This window comes from Protomyctophum parallelum, assembly GCF_964188405.1.
Source record: "Protomyctophum parallelum genome assembly, chromosome: 13".
Classification (NCBI taxonomy): domain Eukaryota; kingdom Metazoa; phylum Chordata; class Actinopteri; order Myctophiformes; family Myctophidae; genus Protomyctophum; species Protomyctophum parallelum.
In genome coordinates this window covers 14146858-14156894 of record NC_139708.1, presented here as the reverse complement: position 1 = coordinate 14156894, position 10037 = coordinate 14146858, and the positions used below count along the sequence as shown (strand labels likewise).

Sequence of the window (10037 nt, the reverse complement as noted above, 5' to 3'; positions counted from 1 at the left end):
TTTCCCATATGTACAGAGTGGAATAACAAAGGAGGGGATCATCTGTTCTAAGGGATAAGTGATCATTGTGTGTGTGTGTGTGTGTGTGTGTGTGTGTGTGTGTGTGTGTGTGTGTGTGTGTGTGTGTGTGTGTGTGTGTGTGTGTGTGTGTGTGTGTGTGTGTGTGTGTGTGTGTGTGTGTGTGTGTGTGTGTGTGTGTGTGTGTGTGTATGTGTGTGTGTGTGTGGTTGCAGCCACTATAAAGGACTGTACATTGCCAGACATGACCGTCTGGTGGACCTGGTAGTACAAGACAGGACAACAAGAATGTAAACACAGCACTGTAAAAATAGACTGGTTTGATCACAATGACACGCATGTCAATTCACTACAAAATATTCCAAATACCCCAGATATTGTGTTCATTAATGAAATTAGAAAAACTGTCACTATATTTGAAATAGGCTGCCCATTTGATTTGTATATGGACTTGTTTTACATCCAAACTTATGAAATATCAGCTTCTGGTGGAACGTATTATGTGTGTGTGATGATGATGATGATGATGATGGTGGTTATTAATAATAATAATGGTGGAATATTGTGACCTTTGAAAGAAAAAAAAGTAATAAGGCAACAACATGTAATAAAATAATCTGTCGCTGTGTGATCTTATCACAGCAGCAGTCGTGTGGTGCATGTGTGTGTGACAGTGTGACTGTCATTATTATCAATAATGCTGCAACATTGTGGCCTTTGTTCCTGGGGGGCGTGGCTTACAGCAGAAAGGAGGCGTGGCGCGGTGCTGTGCTGCTGCGAGGGGGAGGGGCGAGGACGTGGTGTCGGGCTTGTCGGCAAGGCGTCACGGGGTCAGTGTTGTGTTGGAACTGTCAACGGCGAAATAAAAAACGGGCTAAAAAAAAAACTTTCCCCTCAACTCCACACTTCTTTCCCCACTTAGAAACGTGGACGCATGGCGATCCGGAGGATATCGTCGGAAGGAGGACCTTATCAAGCTCGAGAGATGAGCGGCTACCGCGGGCTGTGATCTGGCGTGGCCGTCCGCCCCCGTCGCACGGAAAGGATATATTTTCTTGTCTTGTGCTTTATGACACGGGAGAGACACAGAGAGAGAACTGCAACGCGCCTAGAAGGTTAGCACAGGCTAAAGTTGTGCTTAAAGAAGTGAAGTGAAGGCGGATCGGACCCCGGGGGTGTGGGTGTGGGGGGGCGGCAGGCAGCGGCTGCTACAACGGGAGGCTATACCCCCATACACACACAGCCAGACAGACCCTATGCGACTGACTGATATCAGGTAATGATATTCCTACTACTACCCCGGTGATCTCTGTGTCTGCGTGCCTGCATCGGCCCGACAGACAGACTAGATCACCCGATCCATATTATTCATGTTTTTTATATAATTGCAACGATGATAATAATAGATCTCTCATCTCTGACTCTTGTGATCGCAAAGGCAAGCGGTGATCGCGAGCCCATTTTTCCTCGCGTTGTCGCGTTGAATGCAACACCGTGATGGTGGTGCTGTGGCAGATGGGGGCTAGTATGCGGCTCCGTTTTATTATGATTGTGCAAGGTTGATGTCCATTCGCCGATCAGACCCGAAATACACCCGTTGTAGGCTTGTAGATTGGGTCTGATCGGCGAGCGACAACCACAACTCGCCGTATACGTACAGCTGAAAGGTGGAGCCCCCGTGCATGTGTGCCTTTTGCAGCGATATGCTATCGGTATTAAGGCGTTTGCCGTGATGATACAGTGTTGCTTCATTCACAAAAGCGGTTACAATGTTGATTGTTGACGCACTGCAAAGAAGAGAGGGAGAGACCCTCTCTGCTCTGCAGGAAGCCCACCCCCTCCCATCCTCCCCCCGCCTGGTCGTGGGCGAGTTGTGCATAATAATTATTCTGTTTAAATGCTTTCCATAACAAAGGCGGCACAAACCAAAGGCAGCCAATTAAACACACACAATACCTCTCCCGTCCATGTCTTATGCAGTGTTATTATCATTCTATTTTTACCGCACATTCTTCTTGTGATATGATCCATAAGGAATCGGTGCCATCGGAATTGTACCACTACAATAACACAAAGATCGCCAGATTTCTATTGAGCTCTAAAAACCCGACAGCCCCCGGGAGATAATGGCTAGCTTGTGTATATACAAGTTGATTTCACGACAGGTTTTTTTTGTTTGTTTTTGTTTTGCCTTGTTTTGATGGAGGCTGGCTGCTGGTGGTAGGCTAGCTAGAGCGACCAGCCAGCAGCGAGTGGCCCCCTGGTGCATCAATGCGGTAGATAGACATTGGGCTGCATATGGGGGGCGTTTTAGCTTTCCACTGCTGGAGCGAGGAGGAGGGGAAGGAAAGGGTGCATGGGAATTGAACCGCTATTATTTATGTTGGTCGATATATGCCACGGGGTCATAGTTTGCTGACAGCAGCAGATACTCCCTCAACAAGGTCAAACGTGGCTGGTTGAGCCTGCTCTCATGTGCCTGTCAGATGTAGTAGGACAGTCCTACTACAGAGAGAGAGAGAGAGGTACACACACAGCCCCAAGTCCTACTAGGACTTGGGGCTGTGTGTGTACCTCTCTCTCTCTCTCTCTCTCCCTCCCCCCGCCCCATGTGGCAGGCATAAAGCCGTGTCTAACCCAGGTGAGGATCTACCAATGAATTATTCAGGCATGCAGCAGATGATCCAACTAACATGGCTGAGGAATGTGCTGCATCGAGGGGACAATAATAAGAGGCTGTCTGTCTGTCTTGGGACCAGACAACAGGACCCAGGATGGTGGTGGTGTGATGCCACCACAGCCCACAATAATTGGCTACTTAGGATGCCATGTTATGAGCTGGCCCGTTTCTCAGGAAAGCCCCACAACAAGTTGGGGAGTTGTGTTTTGTTACAGGGGTTTGTGTGAAATCTTTCCCCATACTCCGAAAGAGTGCAGTGCACAAATGAAACCAAATGGACACTCTTCAGAGTTACATGCCCTGTATACCTTCCTTTTGGTTCCATTTTACACTCTTCTGTGATATAAAGAAATTGTAGGCTACATGTTGACCAGCCTGCTCTTCAATTTCTAAAATCATTCAACCCCGCGTATTATGTCAAGTTTCAAAAACAATCCCAGATGTTGTTAGGGGAAAAAGAATAACGCCCGAAGGTTCAGTGCAAGGCCACCGCCCGCTTTATTTATTTATGTACACTGCTGTCATTTGACTTAAAAGGGGTCTGCATGTGACAGTTTGTCATGAGGCGTGTGCGTGCGGTCCTCTGTATGGTGTAGGAGGAGAGACGCGCACGACACGTGGAGTCATGACACTGGACCCCCCCCCACCACCATGTAAAAATAGAACTTAATGTAGGCTAACATGCCTGGAGTGTCATGTGTGGGCAACAGGCCAGCATGGCTTTGGGACAACAATCTTATGCCTAGTGTTGAGTTGCTACTCATGTGTGTTAGGGTTGGGACGATATGGATATGGATATTCGATATATTGCGATATCTTTCCGATATATCTATATATTGTATGAAATTTCATCAACGATATATCACGATATCGGCAACTACAAAATACTTGGAACTGAAAAAACACTATTTTCGTGCTCGGACACAAGGAGGGGCACACACATAGCTGTCTATTGTGGTTGCACCACTCAAACACCAAATTAATACTCAATAAACTCTCCCTTTGCCTCATACCCTCATCATAATACCTCACAAACACCACCAACTGACCATTATCACTGGTATCATCATAATACATCACAAACACCACCAACTGACCATTATCACTGGTATCATCATAATACCTCACAAACACCACCAACTGACCATTATCACTGGTGTCAGTGGACTTGTCCACCCTGGGGAAATGCATTCTGCATTTTGTATTCCCACAAAGCGGTTTGGACAAATCACCATCCAGTAATTCAGTACTTCTGGTTGCTGTGGAATCTGAGAGTGGGATTTGCTATTTGCTATTTGCTATTTTAGCTGTCATTTCCTCCTTTTCTATATGGATATTTCAGCACACCCCTAATGTGTACTGACAGGGTTTCTCAAAGTGGGTGCCGTGGCACCCCGGGTGCCTTGACGCAAGTCCAGGGGTGCCTCAGAATACTTTGATAGTATTTGGAATGTATCGATTTCACTTCAGTTTATAGACCGTATACAGCAAGACCACCAACACTCTTCCAAAAATAGACAATCTACAAGCTCTGAGTCTGTAGATCTGCTATTTTTGGTGAATGTTACCCCCAGAATAGGAATGCAGGAGGCAGCAGGAGGTTGCTTTACTGATAACGAGCGCTTCCATACTCTGATACTGGGAAAAAAAAACTCATCTGCAAGGAATTTCTTGACAGGAAGTATTATTAAACAAAAACTTTACAGATTGAAAGATTCAAGCTTTCCCTACAGCTGCAATGTTGGTGATTTTGATGTTGTTTAATATAATTAGAGAGTTTTGATTGATTGATTACACTTGTTTACAACAGGGTCCACATTGTTCAATTCATCAAAACATTTAGAGACATACAAATAGACACTTCTATGTAGCTAAAGAACAGAACAGGAATTCATCATATAGGAAGCAAAGAGGACTATTCTGTTTGGATGAATGGGCTCTCTATGGGAAGTGTCACCTAGGTATCACCTTGCTGGCAAGATGGCTGCGGTCTGAATATGGAGAATAGGGCTAAAGTGGTTAATTTGTGTTGTATTCATGAAGTTCATCTGTCAAAGAATTGTAGTGGTGCAGTGGTTGGAGGTGGTGTCCCTACTCTTCCACTGAGGAATTTACACCCTGCTGTTCGGATAGGAGGACACCAGACTTGTTGACAGGTAGCCTAGTACTGCCCCAAGCTCATACGTGCAATATCTTCCCCTGTCCACGTGTCAACTTAAAGGTATATTCAGTGATTTCACTTAATTCAAATATCACTTATTTTTTTGTTTTGTTGCAATAATCCTCCCTACTATAGAGTGTGCTGGCCATACAAGGAGTTCCTCCCTGTCCCCAGTTAACCCCTGGGGGTCAAAAAACCTTAGGTTTCGTTTTTGACTCTCTATCCTGATTGGACGAAAGGCTGGGTCCCACAGCCAAAAACGAAACCTACGGTTTTTTGAGTGAAATCACTGAATATACCTTTAAAGGGGAATACCACTCGTTTTCAACATTTTACTGTCATTAATATACCTTAGAGCTGTTGTGTGGAAATAATTAAAAAAGACCCCCCATTCTGTGTTTCCTAGAAACAGAGGTCTGAAAAATATCATTAACATGGTGAAGTACATCTTGATGATGTCATCAAGATGTATTATTTCCACACAACATCTCTAAGGTATGTTAATGACATAGTAAAATGTTGAAAATTAGTGGAATTCCCCTTTAAGCTGGGAGACGTACATGTTCAAGTCCTCCTTGGTAGGACATGAAGCTTAGAGATTGCAGATTTAAATGATATGGCCTCATACTGAGCCGTCCCTAGAATGTACATTTTAAGCCTTGGTTATCTTGGAGTCTCAAGATGTTGTAAAGCAGTGGATTGCTGCGTGTGGAACCGTCGTGGAGGTGAGCGTAGCGATGCCACACTGAGCGGGACATTCTCACCAACACTCACTCACAGGCCTGGAGAGATCTGTCTAAAGGGTTTTGAGAGTAGAAACCTACTCTGTCCTAATCCCCCTTGCTGAGAAGTGAGTGAGTGTGACTGATTGCTTGACACTGTGCTCTCGCTGCCGGTCAGGTGTATGAAGCCTGATTTATACGTTGCATGCCGGAAATAGCTCAATACAAGCTCACAACGGGTTGCATCTATGACTCGTTGTGAACTTGTAGATCTGCTATTTCTGTTGCGTGACACAGCCGTCCGTCAGAGCATAAATTAGGCATAAGGGCGTCCGCGATGGAGGCTCGACCAAAATGGGGCAAACGGCAGAACGGTGCTTTATATATAGAACCAGTTTAACTTTTATAGACTAGCACAGTTCTAGCTGGCCTGCTCGAACTTGAATAAATGGCTCAAAGGCAGGGAGAACCTGAGAAGCGAGATTTGTATCTGCCAGATAACGTCTATCTCTGTGACAGCGAATGGAGGTTGGACTTTGAGTGTTCCCCTGCACCGCTCCCCTGGTGACCATAGTCGACCGTCTGTCCCTCTTGACGTAGAGCTGGAGACCGTTTTAGTGGCTGGTTTTTGTTCTCTGGTGATGTAGAGTGGCTTCAGTGTGAAAAGATGAGGGTTCTAGTTTGCTGCGCTGGGTAAAAGAGGATCTGTGTAACCGTGTGTGTGTGTGTGTGTGTGTGTGTGTGTGTGTGTGTGTGTGTGTGTGTGTGTGTGTGTGTATGTGCATGCATGTATTTGTGCACGTGAAAGTCAATGTCCTGAAGTGACCGTTGGAGAGGCAGCTGGCTGTGGACAGTCTGGTTCATTTCTACGGCTACCTCTTTCATAGGTTGGCACCATTACAACATTTAATTTTACGATTACATTCTTTCACTGCCAAATACGTGATATCACGTATTTCTAATTGGACCCGTTGTCTGCCGAATACGCCATATCACGTATTTGATCGCTTTATATCAATATGAAACGGCTATGCTGAAAACCAACTTTTAGTCCTGTCCCGGTTGCTAGCCAACGCCTTCGTCACCCCCAACACGGTACACCCCAGGGTCCCATTAAATGTAGGATCTTCTTTGGCTATTATCTCTGAAACTACGGGTGCTGTCTGTGATTTTGACCAAACATCCGATGTTCGGATGTGATTTGTGATTTTTTTCATCCGCTCGCTATCGGCATATTACCGTTTCTGGCGAAAGGAAACATTGTGAGCTAATGCTAACATTAACCGTTTCTTCTTCTCTCAGTCTGGGAGGCCGGGAGACCGGATGAAAATGAGTCATTGAGCCATGAGTAGGGCTACTACCTCCAATGACCACTGGGCTGTGTTTTTGGCATTGAACGTATGAATAAAAAGGCTTCGTAATCGTAATCAAAACATGTACTGGGCAGATATGACCACTAACTAAAGAAATGTATTACTTAAATAATATTATACTTATGTAAGTATAGCAGAAATAGCTAATCTACAAACGTGCAAGTTACAACGGGTCACGACGTGACGAGTTGTAAGCATGTAGATCTGCTATTTTTGGGAAATGTTCAACATGGAAACTATTGACGATTGTGCAAAAATAATTGCACTATTCTCAAATAATTGCGATTAGGCGATTATGTAATAATTGTGACAGGCCTACTCCTTCATGGACTCGCACACTCACGCACTCACTCTCACACGGGGACGGTGTTTCCGGCTCCTTGTTTGTTTACATTTGCGTTGTTATGCTTCCCATCTCCCTGCCTTTCCAGCCACAGTCTATGGTTATGTATTCATATTCATCCGAAAGCCTTCCTTTCACCCTCTTAACCACTGAGACCATATGTTGACCAGGGTCCCCCAGGGGTCTATTCTTGGGCCCCCTCCTTTTCCCCCTCTATAGTCTATACCTGTCTCTATTCCATCTACAACAGGGCTGAACTAAATTCTGAGTAATATACATTTTATTTCTATATAAAAAGCAGTAAATGGCATTGTTTTGACAAGCTGGTAAGAGTATATGTATATGTTATTATTAGGATATGAAAAATTGAGGTTACCTTTCGAATTTATTAAATCAAAATTTCCAAAACAATTGCAAACATGTTGTCAATCACACGCAATTCATGGCAGGAAAGTTTGGTACGTGAATAAACATCAAAATAAAAGCAATGCAGTTTTAGTCCACGCACGAGGATGGGTAAAATTAGAAATTATGTTTTATTTTCTAATTTCCAAGTAACCTTTCATGGGCCGGTCAGAGTCAGCCAAAGGGCCGCATTTGGCCCCCGGGCCATATAATGCCCAGGTCTGATCTACAAGCTTACAATGTGTCGCAAGACTCGCAACACGCTGTGTGCTTGGGCTATGTTCGCCGAAATATCTCCCGGCGAATGTTTTCCTATTAAGCCCTAAGTAAGCCCGCTTAGGGTTCAAGTGGTTATAACCTCCTCTTGCAACATCTTGACAATCCTTTTTTCTGATATGTTTCCTCCTTCTCACTGCTGTTTTCTTCTTTTTGTCCTTGTCGAGGAATTTCTGAGTGTGTGATTACTAAACAGTTGCATGTAATCCCCTTGTGAAATGCACACAAGAATGAAGGGCTTTGCTATATTAACCCCCACATGCTATGCCCCTCTGCTCTATCCCAGTCCCACAATACCTCTCTGGTTTACTCTGCTCCTGGCCTTCATTTTCTTGCCTGGCAGCGTCTTCCCAAGTTCCCTCCTTCTTACCCCTCCATTCCTCCCTCCGCATGTACACTATATCGTTGCTGTCGGGCAGATCTACAATTCTCCATATTCTTTGTGTCTTTTAAATTTTATTTATTTATAAATGAATGCCCTACTTGAATGTACTACACAGTACAGTCACACAAATGTATCAACAAACAAAGCTCAAAATGTGGTTCAGCGTTTTTCGAGCCTACTTTTGCTGTTTTTGAATTTGAATCCTGAAAAGTAACATATGGACATATGAGACAAGAGACTTACCGGTACTTTATAAAGGCAAAAATGAAAATGCATTTTTGCCTTTAATAAAGTAAGTCTCTTGTGGAGCTCTAGAAACAAGTGTGCAGATGTTTCTTCCTCTTCTCTCTCACCATGTCCCCCATTACATGCTCCCCCTGTACATACATAGTTTGTTATGATGATGATGATGATGATGAGAGAGGAATAAGTGGTGTGGTGGAATAAGTACTCAGTTACTTAAGTAAAAGTATATCATACAAGTCCACAAATAGAAATACCCTGTTACAAGTAAAAGGCCTGTATTAAAAGTGTTACTTGAGGGAAAGTACAATGGTATTGCACATCAAAATCTACTACTAAATCTACTACTAGTAACTAAAAATTTCAAATAATTGTAGTGGAGCAAAAAGTATTCCCCTCTGATATGTAGTGTGCAGTAGAAGTATAAAGCATTTCAATTAAATATTGACATATTTTACATAAGTACAGACTACTATCAAAACAGCTTTGGAAATGAATCGGAACACCGAATGTTGAACCAGATCTAATCGCCAAAGTGCCAAGTGTCCGACCTCATTATTGCTCTTAGTGACTGAATGGAAGCAAATTGCTGCAGAAATATTTCAGCTAGTGAAAAGCCATCCTCGAATAGTGGAGAATGTTATAGTAGGAATGATAAGATTTCCATTCACCGTCCGGGACAAAGGGCACTAATTAGAAACACTATAATTAGAAAGGGTGTACACTGATGTTGGGCTATTATTACAGTACAGTGTGGGGTACGTTGCGGCAGTGTTTTCTCAAACTTTCAAATGTCTTAACTCTCTTAACTGACAGTGTACAAATGGAACCAAATACTGATGCATCGAGTTACAGACTTGTAACGGTCAATTTAGAACCAGCTAAATACAAGGGACCCTGGGAGTCTCTCTGGGCCCCACTTTGAGGGCCATAGCTTTAGGGTACTCCTAGTCCTAGGACAGTGGTTCTCATAGTGGGGTCCAGGGAGGGAACCACATGGTCCTTCTTTGAGGGGGGTTCCAAATGGAACCATACAGATCTGTAGAGTGTAGTGTAGACTGGAGTATACAAATGGAATCACAAAGGTCAATTTGGTTCCACTCTGAGTTTCAAGTGTTCTTGAAATTAAAATGTTTGAGAACCATTGCTGTCTGTTGGGCACTTGGAGTTTTCATTTTGTGTGTTTGTGTGTTTTTGGGATTTTTAATGAATCTGCCATTTCCATTTATTTATTTATTTAAAAACTTCTTTGTCATATTTTGACAAACCTGAATGCACAAACAACCTGAACGCACAAAGAAATGACTAGAAATAAGAGGATATATTATATACATTATTATATCCTCCCTGTGCAACTTCAAAGAAAGCCAAACAGAAATGTATTTTATTCACAATATTCAACGACAGGGACACGACTAAACCGTTAATCGC

The 10037-nt window shown here is 43.5% G+C and overlaps 1 protein-coding gene across 1 annotated transcript in view; it reads left to right on the top strand.

Annotated features, from left to right (window-relative positions):
- Positions 1-868: 868 nt before the first annotated feature.
- tlcd4b (TLC domain containing 4b) overlaps positions 869-10037 on the top strand; it is a 33196-nt gene continuing 24027 nt past the window's right edge. The window contains exon 1 of the mRNA XM_083780721.1: positions 869-1294. The gene's annotated coding sequence lies outside the window, so the exon portion shown is untranslated. The remainder of the gene's footprint in view (positions 1295-10037) is intronic.